The following is a 14,064-nucleotide window of genomic DNA, read 5'->3' on the forward strand; positions in this document are numbered from 1 at the left end:
GGTGACGCGAAGTTCTCCTGAGAAGCACAGACAAGTGGGTATCTGAGTGGCCTTGTGAGGGGCCCCCCTCCTTTGTTTGACCTGTGACACCAGCTCAGGGATGGGATCATCACAATCCAAACTCACCATCTTAGATGGGATGTTAAAAAATTTCAAATAGGGCTTTCCCAGGAATTATGGTATGTCCCCCAGAACTCTCCGGACTCTGTGCAAAGTCAAGTGACCTAAGTTTAGTGTTAATTAGCCCTCAGGGAACCCTAGAGTTGGCCAAGTTTCATGCAGTTTGGCAGACAGTCACTGAAGCCCCGGCCACCCCACTCAGTTCCCCTACTTCAATTCCTGGTTAGAAATTGCCCAAACCCTGCCCTCTGAGGTTTGATTCTGTGCTGGAAGGAAGGGTCAGAGTAGGGTCCTAGTAACACAAACAGCCAGACTTTGAAAACCTGTTATTCTACAAAAATCTCCAGAAGGAAACCCACTCTTCCTGCTGTATAGTACAGCCATTCCAGAACATTTCCCTGCCCTGGAGCCTCCACAGGCAGATCTCCCAGAGAGGACTCCACCTTCAGGCCCCAAGGCCCGTCAGCCCTGAGGGGGCTCCTGAGGTCCCTTTGGTGAGGAGACTTCAGTCAGTGCAGCCTGCGCTTCAGAAGCCCCTCCATGAAACACAGGGTCCACCCAGATCAGTGCAGATGGGACTGAGCAACCCAGGAGGCCAATCCTGTTTCATCAGCCCTTCACACCCTGCAGATCTCTTAAACTGGAAGCACCCACCCCTTCACATTTGGAAAAGCCTCAGGCTCTTATCCACCTCCTGGAGTCCGTTTTCCACACCCACCGCCCCACTTGGGGTGATTGCCTCCAGCTCCTCCTAACCTGTTCAATATGGAGCAGAGACGCCAGATCCTCATGGAGGCCAGAAACTGGTTGTGAGAACAGGCCCCCACAACTGTCTTGAACCCAGAGGAATGGGCCCCAGAAGCAGCACCAAAAGCTCAACCAGCCTGAAACTTTAACACAAATCAGGGACAGGCTGCCCTTCCGTGGTATCAAAAAGCCCTCCTCAGAGGGGTACGAGAAAGAGCGAGGCAGCCCACAAACAGCCTACAAGGCCTCCATCACTCAACAGGCTTAAGAACCTCTGGGGGATTTTTATGAGCAACTCTGCAAAGCCTTCCAGATCTACACTCCCTTCAACCCAGAAGCCCCAAAAAGCCAGAGAATGGTCAGTGCAGCTCTCGTCACCCAGGAGGCATCAGACATCAAATGCAAACTTTGAAAGCTAAATGGGTTCACAGAAATAAACATCTCCCAGCTCCTCAAAGTCACAAATGGTATTCGTCAGTCGGGACAAAATTGCTGAAAGGGAAGCAAAAAAGCGAATAAAACAGTAGGTCTCCCTGTTAACTGCAGCCTTAAAAAATCCAGACCCAACCCATCACAAAAGGCCACCCTGAAAAGGGAGGAATACTTCACCCTGAAACACTCCGCTGCTGCCAGTACCTCTTAATGGGATATTTAAGGCCTGGGGCCACCTGATTTTCTTGTCTGAACTTAAAAAAATCCTTTTTTTCTGCCTGTGGGTGGCTCCCCAGAACCAATCCCTATTTGCTTTTGAATGGGAGAATCCCAAAACTCAACAAAAAAGTTCAGTTAACTTGGACTCAACTCCCACAGGGCTTCAAACACTCCCCCACCCCTTTTCCTGAATCCTGCCACTTTCCTGCAGACCAAAAGAAAAACTCCTGAGCAGGACTGTGCAGAAGTAACAAAAAAAGTGTATGCCAGCTGCCCCGACCTCCAGGACAGGTCACTTTCTTGCCCAGATCAAGCCCTATTCACAGGCAGCAGCAGTTTTCTCAGAAATGGAAATAGGCTCTGATTTGCCAGCAACAAGTTTGGTATCTAAAGTGCTTCATCTCAAAAATGCACCAGAGGGAAACTGGCTACTCCCAGGTGGCTGAGTCTCCATCCCAAAGGGGACCGCCCACACCCTTGTTCAACAAGACCGCCAGCTCACCCACCTGGGAAAAGCTGCTTTAAGAGCCCTGCTCAGAAAATATTACTACAGTGCTGGATGGCCTCGCCCTGCACCACTGTTAGTGGCCAATGCCAAACCTGCCTAAGAACAACCCCTCCCGAGGTCCCCAGGCCCCGTGGGCATCCAGCACACAGGAACTGCCCCTTTTAAAACCTTAGCAATGGACTTCACAGAAACAAAACCAAGTCGAGGGTATAGGTACTCATTAGTAATAATGTGTACCATCTCGGGCTGGGTCAAGGCCTTTCCCACCACACTAAAAAAGCAAGAAAGTAACTAAAGCTTTGCTCTGAAAAATAGTTTCATGGCACAGAATACCCTTATCCATAAGCAGCAACAATGGCCTGGCTTTCATAGCAGCCATCACCCAAGAGCTAGCAAAATGTTACAAATTAAGTGAAAACTCCATACAGCATATAAGCCCCAGAGCTCAGGGAAAGTAAAACCCTAACTCTCAAAACCACCCTAGCCAAGTTTTGTTAAAAAAAAAAAAAGTCCTCCCCTGAGTAAATCTGCTCCCATTAGCACTCCTTAGAGTCAGAGGCTTCCCCAGGTCCTGGGGTTATTCACCTTTTGAAATTGTTTAAAGGACCACATCCAATTACTCAAACCTTCAAGGGAAATCTTGGACTCCTAGGAAAAACTGGCCAGGATTCAAGCAGTTAGGAAAAACCCTAACCCAAATATACAAACCACCCTGTCTCAGGATCCAATCCCATTAAGCCACCCAGTACACACACAATTTTTTGGAAATCTAGTTTGGTTTAAAAAAAAAAAACTAGAAAAAGGAGACTTTCCAGCCCACCTGTTGCTTCTTAAAAAGAGATGGCACTTCAAGAGATGGAGGTTGTTTATTTCTGGTGGCATGGGGCTGAAAATTAATCATAAAAACATTTATATACACATTGGATATTCCAGATTTTGTGTGTGTGTGGGTTTTGAAAAAATTATTCATTAAGTATTTATTGAGAATAACCTTGTCAGGCATTATTCTTTTGATTTTGTTTTTGTTAAGCACTGATTGTTGTATTACATTTCAAAGATTTAGATTTTATACAATCTTAACATTCAAACATGAAGTGGAACACTGAGGTCCTGCTTTGCCTTTATCTTGGTTTCTTCTCAAGGATTTCTGATGGCTAGTTTGAAAGCATTTCCAATAGGCATGTATAACATGAATGCATTTCTACCCTTTAAAATGGCTTTGTGATTTTTATATCACTTTCTCAGATTTCTGGTTTTATAGCTCTTTGTAAAAAATCTCACTGGTTAATATTCAGATTCTAAATATTAGAAGATTTCAAAAATAAAAATGCTTCACAAACTATTTATGAATTCTTATATTTGAAGTGAAAGCAGAGTTGATCCTATTAAACCAAATTCCCTTATGCATATTCCATAATGTAGTACTCTCAACAACTTAACTTGCTCCTGTAAATAAAATTCTAGAATAAATTTAGCATATGATACCTATGAAAATGATGGCTTTCTCAGAAATTTCTGTTAGGTAGCAAATAAGTTAGATTTAGATATAGGAAATGGGAAATTATATTTTGGCATGCGGTAGGAAAATACTGTGTAGTTTGAAATTTTATCATAAACTTTTTATCATCTAATCCTAAAGAGATACTAACTTTTGAAACTAAAGATGACCCAAAGTGGTAAAATTTATTACAAATAAATGCTTAATAAATTTGCTTACGTCTTTCCACGTCATACCCTTTAGATTAAGTGAAGATATTAGCAAGAGAAGTGTTGTAAACCTTTATCCCATGGAATCAGCAGAAGCCTTAGAATTACAAGATTCTGCACTGAAGTACGTTTACCTTTTAATAACAAAACCAGACTCCTCCTTTTTACATTGAAGCATTTGTGCTTTAAATTCCCCTGCTATCTTTTTTCATCCCTTGTTCCTACAGTGGTCAGATTCAGCTGGAGACGTCGCCAGGGTGTGAGGTAAGGGTGCTCTCAGACTAGCCAGGGCCTGCCACAGCATCTGGCTGCCACGTTCCCTGAAGATTCATGGGTGGTGGTGGTGGGTCGTATGGAATGGCCTGTCCTTCTGGTGTCATTTTTTTGTAAGGCTAAAACTTCTCTGAAAATAAAGTTTATTATTACTTAAAAAAAAGAAAAGAAAAGAATTTATCAAAGAGAAACTACCAGAACTATGTGAGAACAGGGAAAGGGGGGTTTGGGAAAGTTACATGAAGTAAAATTTGAGTGGCTGTGGAGAAGGCAGTTTTGACATGAAGGTAGGGATGAACCTAGAGGGGCTTAAAAAGATGAACTTGCCCTGGTCACAGGGAGAGATTTGAGTGAGGAACACTCTTTAAGTCCCTTCTTGTCCAATGGCCTTAGAGTGGCCCATGTCGAGGCAGGATTTGTGCACAAGCCAAATTATATGCCCTGAGGTGTCATTCCATGTGCAGTCTCACACTGGTAAGTCTCTGTGCTAAAGAAATAGGAGAAAAGGGGGCAATAAAGGTCAGAGCCTTGTCCCCTGAGAGTATGGGTTAGTTGTCGGGCAGAGAGACTTGCAATTGCTTTGGGTATCAGTCATTCCCAGATCAAGGGTTTACCATGGGGCAGCTAATTGCCCTCATTTTCTGTTAATTGGGGTGAGAATAATAGCTGTTATAAAAATGGAACGAGATGATGCAGGAAGGGTCTTGCCACACAGGACACACCATAAATGGTAGCTGTTATTGTTCTCCTGGTCTGTTATTGCTAGGGGGGTGGTCTTAGACAGAATCCGGGCACCCCACCTTTTGGTGGAGACGTTGCTCCATCACCCCATCATGGAACAGCAGAAAGCCTTTCATGTGCAGGCTGCCCTGGGCCCACTTCATCAAGCTCTCCATTCCAGACACTGCTGCTGATGATTCTGCACAGGCACGTTTTATTTTTTAAGGACTTTATTTGGAAATCATTCTAAACTTATAAAAGATTGCCCCCCCAAAAAAAAGCCATTTCAAGGAACATTCATATATTCCTTTTTTCTATTTTTGTTAAAGAGACTTAGATATGCAACTGTCGCATAAAAATGTACAGGATTCCCATATGCCCTGCTCCCCACCATCCATTTATTCTTTTACCCACATTTGCCTATTATTAACACGCACTGCATTTGTACTGCCATTTACTCCATCTCTACTTCCCCCTTCCCTCTCTTCTCTTCCCCTCCCTCCCACACCCACAACACATTCACACAGAGTTCTTTTTCTAAACCATTAGCGGGTATGCTTCTTACACCACAGCCCTTTACTCCTCACCATTTCAGTGTGGTGTTTTACTAACAGGCATTTTATCTTAGAGAGCTACCTTTCAACATTAACTTCATACATCTACATTGATAAAATACTTCCATCTAATCTTCCTTCCATAGGGAAGGAAGGTCCTTCATAGCCTTGCCCCCTCCAGTGCTGGATCTAGTCTAGGGATTGGTGTTGCATTTATTGGGGGTGTAGCTACAGCCTCCTTTGATCTGGAACATACTACAAACTTTAACTTTTGTGACCTTGAAGTTTTGAAGGACACAGTCCCTGCTCTCCCCCACCCCCTTTCCAATAGAATGCTCCTCCTTTTATGTTCATCTGAGGTTTCCTGATGATTCATAATTAGATTGGGGTTCTGCACTCTTGGTTGGAAAACTGCCCCGGCGTGCCCCAGCTGGAGGCCTGCCACACCCATCTACCCCTTCCTGGTGGTAGTAATTCCTTCACCTGGCGAAGGTGTGGCCCAATTTCCCCACTGGGTAATTACTGCTTTTTTAATCCTCCCTTGCAACTCATAAGTCTATGGGGGGATGTTTATAGACCAAGGTAGTGTCCTGCTGCAGACACGCTTTTGACTTCACCAGACAGATGCCCACTGATGAGCATGGCATCAGGAGTCCCAGCAGGGCCCAGAGCCTCTAGGGGAAACAGTGTGTCCGCTCCATCTCAGTGTACAATTGGAGGATCATCCAGGATCTCCAGTGTCTTCCGCTGAAATGCAGGTTTTCTGATTGTGAAACCTGCCACATATTGAGGCCTTACTGCAACCGGACAGGGTGTGAGGTGTTTGACATGTGTCATTGTTATTCCTTTCATTCCGCACATACTTACTGAGTACCTACCAAGGGACCCAAAGAACTAGCAGTGAACAAGCCACAGTCTTGCCCTCAGGAGTTCTGGATCCAGATAAGGTATTAGGGAAAGGGTGGGCGATATGAGGCACAATCTACAGGTGCAGGACCTGGAGCTGCCAGAAGGGCATGTGCTGGCCCGGATGACTTAGGTGGTAAATGGCTGGGCCCTGCTTTTCCACTCTATCATATTGCCTCTGTATGATGTGGACTAGTGGTGATAAGCCTTGTCATATTTAGAAACCTAGTGGGACCCGAATAGGCCAATCCTTTTCTGAACAACTAGTCTGAGTAGGGGTAGAGAGCATGTGTGTCCATGATGATGCATTTTGCCTCCCACCAGGAATGCAGATGGGGAATGGAAGGAACATGGGTGGGTATATCCTGGACTAAGTACTGACTGACCCCAGGTCAAGTTTTGCCTTGGTCTAGTCTTCATCCCATCATTTAATCCAAGAAGCTCTATACTTGAGTGCTTTTTGTTGATGCCGTGGAGCACTAGTCGGTTCCAATAGTTAGTAAGAACTTCTACTAAGGTTGGACATCTCAGTGGTTAGGAAAGAATATTTCAGCGTCACATTCTCTTAATATTTGTCCAAGATTGTCTTAATGTTGAACTTCCTCTCATTTTCCCATCAGCAAAGGTGAGCTGTTTCTCTGCAGTCAGTTCTAGATTTTCCCAGGGGATTTTTATTCTCTTTATTGATCTCCATTTTATTTTTCCTGTTCTTTGCTTTTCTGCCATTGTTTGACACAAGCACAGACACTTAGGGCTTCCCTTCTGAGCAGGGTCATGCATAGTGGCTGGCACAGAGCCAGCAGTCCCTGAGGGCTTACAGAAGGGAGAGAAAGAGAGGGGATCCGATGATAAGAAATGGACTTTGGGAAGGAGAATTTCAGTGTCCTGCCCATTCAGTGGAGAGAGCACTGGGTTTTCACTGATTGCTGAAGGTACTCCATCATTTAGGCACAATTTATATTCTATTCTTGTAATGCAGTTCCTTATGCTTATCTAAATTGAAACGCATCTGGAACGTTTCCACTTGCCCATAAAGCTTCATGGGATTTTCCCAAAGTTTGACTATTTGCCATCACTTTATTATGTGGAGAATCCTACTGTCATCCCAAAGAAGGATATTTCAGTTCCAAGTAATGTATCAATCCTTAAGTCAGTTTGTTAACCACCCACCTCCCCCCTTTGTTTAAGCACCTGCTTGAAATGTCCTTGAGCTTTCCCTCTCCTAGAGTCTCAGAAGGAGATATACCTGTGTACCTGACTTCAGGAGATTGGGGGAAACACAAACCCTCTGGGAAAATACCTTGAGTCCATCTCTTAAGTATGTTTTGTGTTATGTTAATTAATTCAAGGTGTTTTTTCCCATCCTTTTTGGTTGGATGAGGAGTCCTCCTACTAGAGTAAGAAATTCTTACTCCCTGTCTTCCTTCTAGGGCAAGACACCATCTTTGACTAGATGCGTGTTCACGATTTTAAAAAGGGAGGTTGGATTAGCTGGCTCTGGTGGGAAAAGGAAGTCACAAAGAGCAGGAAAAAGAAAAGGAAGTTGTGCCTTGGTAAGGCTGGAAATAACGATTATGCAGAACTTAAATATGCTTCTCATTTATGATCTGGTTATTTTCACATTGTCTCTTTCATCCCATTTGGGAAGAGAGCAAACCTTCCAGGATACTCTTAAGTCAACTAACCAGTATCTCTTGGTAACCTGGAGTGGCTTTAGCCTTGTTCTGGTGTAGAGGACTGGAATATGAAGGCAATAAAGTTGTCATCCTGAGTCTGTCTTAGGCACTTAGGTGGCTGAGGATGGGAAAAGGAGTTTACGGAGAGAGGAGTCAACCAGGCTGGTGGGGTGGGGTGGGCTTGGATTGGTAACCAGAGGCTGTGTTGAGCACGTGTGTAGGAAGCTGCACCGTGTGTAATGGTGTGGGGCCCAGTTAGATACGGGGAGGCCAAGAGCATGAGGCCGTTTGCCATTGGCAGTGCTTTCTCTGACTTTATACTCACGTTTGATGACTTTCCACAGCAAGTTTGGGTAGCCTTGGCATCCATTCAGGGAGAACTGCAAATGACCTTTCTGTATATAAATAATAGAGAATGAGCTGAAGGGTTAGGGGGAATGACAGGAAATAGGAGGGGAAGGCGTTGCTTATCGTGAGAACCAACCCAGAAGTCAAGTTCCTTGTTGGGAGTTCTAACAAAGCCACTTAACTGAATAGGGAAATTAAGGACATTTCCCCCCCTAAAAATATGTTCTGGTTTTGACATAAACCCAAAGCTAGAACATTATATATATATAAAATATTTATTTTATTTATTTCTCTCTCCTTGGTGGCATTTATGAAGATGTTTATATTAGCAATTCCCAGCATTTTCATTAGGGTGGCTCTACGGGGTTCTTGATTATCATAAAAAAAAAAAAAAAAAGGAGGTAGAGCATAGCAGTGTAGCTCAGTGGCTGAGTGCCTGCTTTTCATGTACGAGGTACCAGGTTCAGTCCCTGATATCTCCTAAAACATAAAATTAAGAAAAGAAGACAGAACATCATGAAATAAGCTAGCGTTGTGCCCTGCAGGGCCCCTCATCTCCGTGCATCTCTCTCCCCTGGTTTTCCTGGGATGCTACGGGCTCAGGTGCCCCTTGAATAAGAATGGCTCCAGGCCCCAATCTCTACCCCCCAAAATTCAAATATGTATATCCAAAGGACTGCTGACCTTTTTCATCTCCAGGCCTCCTACATTTCTCATTCTCTACATGGCTAAAGAGAAGCTATCAAATTCCTTAGTTAAAAAACAAACAAACAGGTGTTGTGGTCATATATGTACAGCATAAACTTTCCCATTTAGCCCCTTTCATGCATACAGTTCATTGGCCTTAATCCCACTCACAGTGTGGTGCTCTCAACCCCATCACCACCATCCATTCCCAAAATGTTTTCCTCAACCACCCAGAAACTCTGTACTCATCCCCACCCCACCCCGACCTTGTAGTCTACCTCCTGCCTCTATGAATTTGTGCATTCTAGTTATTTCCTATCACCGAGATCCTGCCACGTTTGCCCTTTTGTGCCTGGCTTCTTCTATTCAAAAAGGTTCATCCATGCCATCGCGTGAGTCAGGACTCCATTCCTTCCACAGCTGCGTAGTCTTCTGTTGTTTGTAACACATTTTGTTTGTACACTCCTTCTCTTGAAGGACACTTGGGTTGCTTCCACCTTGTGGCTAGTATGAATATTGCTATGCATAGCTGCTGCAGGCCCCACTTTCAGGTCCTTGGGGTATATACCTAGGCCATATGTTAATTCTGTGCTTTCTCAGAACAAACTTTCTACAGACACTGCACCATTTTACATTCCCACCAAAAATGTTCGAGGATGTGTTTCTCAACATCCTCTCCCACACCTGTAACTTCCCATTGTTTAAAATAGTACCCATTCAGGTGGGTGTGACTTGGTATCGCATCTTGGTTTTGATTTGCATTTCCCTAATGGCCAGTCATGTTGAGCATCTTTTCATGTGCTTTTTTGCCATTTGCATATATTCTTTGGAGAAACATCCATTCACGTCCTGGGCCCATTTTTTCATGGAGTTGTCTTTTAGTTGTCAGCATCCTTCTGGAATTGCTCCCAAGTGTCTTCTCTGTGGGCTTCAGAGGTGCCAGCACCCACTGAGCCACTCCTCGTGGAAACCAGAATGTCACCCATGGTCAATTCCAAGCTCTGCACATTTTAACTGAGCTTTTTTTTTTTTCTTGAAAACTTTCTTTGAACCATGATTGCCAAGGCAAATTGTTATTGAACTGACAGCATGTGATTTGCCCAGGTGATTTTGGGTTCAGGCAAAGGTTTTTATTAACAGCTCCCCGTGTGACTCTGTATTTGGGAACTGCTGGCTTGGACCCTTTCTAGAAGACTGTAATTAAAATGGGGTGGGGGCTGCATGTGGAAGAAGCCAATGGCAGCATGGCTGGTAACCACGCAGGTAAACAGACAAGCTGATGTCGACAGGTACTTTGTGCTGGGAGGTCCCTCACCTTAGTTTGTGTTCCAGTTCATATGTACTCTTCTAGGAATACAACTTTCATGGTTTAGGAAATGTGTGTATGCCTGACTTAACACACTCACTAGTTAATGTAGTGTAGGAAGGAAGAAAGATGCATTCTTACCACAGCAATTTTACAGTCCAGGGGAATATACCATGCTTTCTTTTTCTTCTTCTGTAAGGTGCAAAACGATGTTACATTGCAGAGTAACGGCAGTCAGTATTCTCCAAATGATTTGAGTTTCCTGAAGGTTAATGGAACTGGAGGCCTTGCATAAAGCCTGAATTGGAGCATCTTTTACAGCAGGCGGTCTTAACCAGGGGTCTGTGAGCTTGAAGTGAAATTCAAAAATACATTATTCTTGTGGGGACGTGCTGGAGTGGGCATGAAATATTTATTAAATAATACACAATACAGTATAGACTTTTTAAGGGGTCCATGGTTTTCACCTGATTGGCAGAGGGGTCTGGAACAAAAACGGTTAAGAACCCCTGAGTTACAGAAAGAGATCATCTAAGACTGTGCGATTAATGAGTTAACTGAGTGTTGCAGATTCTCTGGGAACTCCACCTCACTTTCATTAGCTATCTTAGCCTTACTTCGCCCTAATTATAATTAAAGATTGTTCATGAGATATAAATATATTTGAAAAACCAAATAGGGGAACTTCTTTATAGACTGTCTGTGTCCTAAACTGAATGAAACCAGCTCAAATCAAACCACCTTTGGAATATCTTGTTATCCATAAATGATTCAGTGTGCTTTTCCTGTAGACATCTATTCAGTGAGTGTTGCTTCCTTGTTTCATTGCATTATGAGATTCTTCATCTGATATGCTCCATTTTGGATGTGCTGGGGAAGAAAAGGATTCCCAGTTTTCCATAACTAAAATATTTCTGTAAAGAACAAATAAAAAATTGAGTGAATTCCCCCCAAACAATATTCTTTTGATTGTACCATTTTTAAAAATTGCTGTATGAAGATGCATCTATTATTGTATATTTTAGCCAGGCCCTCATCTCACAGCAGCAAATGCAAAAAGCCAGTGGCTTTATAATCGTCCTGGAACATAGAGATGCCTGCTCAGTTCTCTTCTGTTTTTTATTTTTTATTTATTTATTTTTTATTGACTTTGTAATAATATTACATTAAAAAATATATATATATATGAGGTCCCATTCAACCCCATCACCCCCACCCCACCTCTCTCCCCACCAGCAACACTCATTCCCATCATCATGACACATCCATTGCATTTGGTAAGTACATCTTTGGGCACCTCTGCACCTCATGGTCAATGGTCCACATCATGGCCCATACTCTCCCCCATTCCATCCAGTGGGCCCTGTGAGGATTTACAATGTCCAGTGACTGCCCTTGAAGCACCATCCAGGGCAGCTCCATGTCCCAAATACGCATCCACCTCTCATCTCTTCCTGTCTTTCCCCATACCCATCAGCCACCATGTCCACTTTTCCCAATCCAATGCCACCTTTTCTATGTGGACATTGGATTGGTTGTGTCCATTGCACCTCTGTCAAGAGGAGGCTCAGATTCCACATGGATGCTGGATGCAATCCTCCCACTTTCAGTTGTAGTCACTCTAGGCTCCATGGTGTGGTGGTTGTCCTTTGCCTTTCCTTCTAACACCGCAGGTGAGAGAGGACTCACCTGCAGTGTCTCCTACCACTGAGTGCAGCACTCCCTTTGCCTGAAGCCTCCATCAGATAAACAGAACGCTCAGACAGTTTCATTAGCCTTTGAAAATGATCCATTGTCAGTGTGAATGTCCTTATTGATCCTGCAAGTATAATAAATCCTGACCTCAAAATCGGACCACCACCTGGGAAGCCCAAGCCTCAGAGCTTTGCTTCCAAGGAATCAGCTGATAAATCAGTATTTTCAGTCACGGATGGCTTGCCTCCTTCCAAATCAGAGTAAAAGTAAAGTGGTGATGGGTGTGTGTAGAGTGGAGAAGAAATGATCTTTGGAGGTTTTTGATACCCAGGGATTATCTGTCAGTGATTCCATTGCCCCAAGGGTGCCTGGTGCTCTGCTGAGTCCATGATTAAGGGCTGCCTCTAGGGGAGGAGCTCCTTCTCGCACAGCCTGCACTTGCTTCCTGAGGCTGGCAGGTTCTATGTATTTACTCTTCTAATAGGATGGTCATTTCAGGATTTCCCTGCATGACCAGGAATCATTAAAAAAAGCCTTTCTTGAAAGCATTCTGCTTCTATTACCTCCTTTCTTTTCAGTTACTGTTAGTATATCACAGAAGTAAATTATAGCAATGTGCAAAATATTTATTGATTTTTTTTTAAAAAGGGCTACAGCTGGAAATGTTCTTCTGATTTCTCCATTTATTTAAAGGTCTGGTGCTATATACCTTCTCTCAGGTCCTTCTTTGTTTTCATATATTTGATTCTCTGGGGTTTGGCACCCACTCACTACAGATGCTTTTAAGAAAATGATAGACGACTCAGACACTTCTAAGCAAAAACTAGCTCAGATGTTCTTAGGTTTTCCAGTAAAGCATTTTAGCAACAGCGTAAGTTCTACATACGCATATTTTGGGAAAAAGGTGGGGAGGACACCTGTAGAAAAAAGAACAAAGATGACTCTTTTACGCAGAGGAGCCTTTCATTTCTGAGCAGGCTGGCCAGGTGTAATGGTTTCCCAGCATTTCAGATGGACAGGGAGGCAAAGCCCTTTGACAAGATGCTTGGGCTTGGCAAGGGTTAGTGGTGCTTTAGGGAGAGCAGAATGGTATGAGAAATAAGGCTCAAACGCTGGCCCCTCGCTGGCGCCTCCTGTGGAGCTCTGAGCATATGCCGCCTCTGAGCCGTGGGCCCTGGGTTTCCGGTCCTCCCAGGCTCAGACCTGTGCCAGGGAAAATGGAGGCCAGTCGGGGCATGGCTCAGCTCTGCCTGCACAGAAAGCACCTGAGGACTCCCTGGGAAAAACGGCTTCCTCCTAAGCTTTGCAGTCAGTTCTGCACAATCTTAAAATATTTTTATGTTAAGCAAATCAAATAAAATTTTTAGGAGGTACCAGGGATGAACTCAGGACCTCGTACATGGGAATCAGGTGCTCAACCACTGGGCTCCATCTGCTCCCCAATGAGAGTTACTTATCTTGTTTGTTTTGTTTTTAGGAGGACTGGGGGTCAAACCTGGAACCTCGTTCATGGGAAGCTACAGCCGCTCCCCAGACAGTATTCCTTTGAAAGTGCAGCTTTGCACTTTAGCAATCAAGTTTTTAGTGACTTTTTAAATTCCTTTTTTGGGCATCCAAGCTTACCTTGTCGAAGTTAGAGCTTACCTTCCACTTGTACTGTTAGATCATTTCAAGTTCTTTGTGGTGGTAAAAAAAAATTTTTTTTAATGAATTATTTATCTTTTAGTAGCAAGAAACAAAAGTAACCCCCTCTCCAAGGTTTCTACCTTTTTATAATTTTGAGTAGTCAATGAGGAAATCGGTTTTGAAAGTTCTTTTGGTTTGGTTGCTGTAAATAATAGTAATGGATCTTCAGGAACATCCAGCATATTTGAACTTTATAAAACAAGCATTACATATTAGGAATTTATTTCCATTTATTTGTTTAAAAATATTACAGTATGCAATTATCACATTTTCTAGGAAATAATGTATCTAGTAATCTTAACTGAAGGTCAGATGGTTAAAAAAGATAGAAACCCTTTTGACTGAGTAGATCTAGGAAAAAGCCAAGGAATTTTTATTTTAAAATTAAGTATGTGAATTTATGTGATTTATGTGTTATGTATAAAAGAAAGCAGACTGCTCAAACAGCAAGTTGGAATAAGAACTTAGATTCTTAAAGTC

At 43.3% G+C, this 14,064-nt stretch overlaps 1 long non-coding RNA gene across 1 annotated transcript; it reads left to right on the top strand.

Moving 5' to 3' along the window:
• Positions 1-2,831: 2,831 nt before the first annotated feature.
• Positions 2,832-11,261, top strand: LOC131273495 (uncharacterized). The gene is made up of 3 exons (XR_009180779.2): positions 2,832-3,857; positions 3,961-3,997; positions 10,403-11,261. It is a non-coding gene; the product is annotated as an uncharacterized lncRNA (long non-coding RNA).
• The last annotated feature ends 2,803 nt before the right edge of the window (positions 11,262-14,064 follow it).

Source organism: Dasypus novemcinctus, chromosome 15, assembly GCF_030445035.2.
Source record: "Dasypus novemcinctus isolate mDasNov1 chromosome 15, mDasNov1.1.hap2, whole genome shotgun sequence".
Lineage (NCBI taxonomy): Eukaryota > Metazoa > Chordata > Mammalia > Cingulata > Dasypodidae > Dasypus > Dasypus novemcinctus.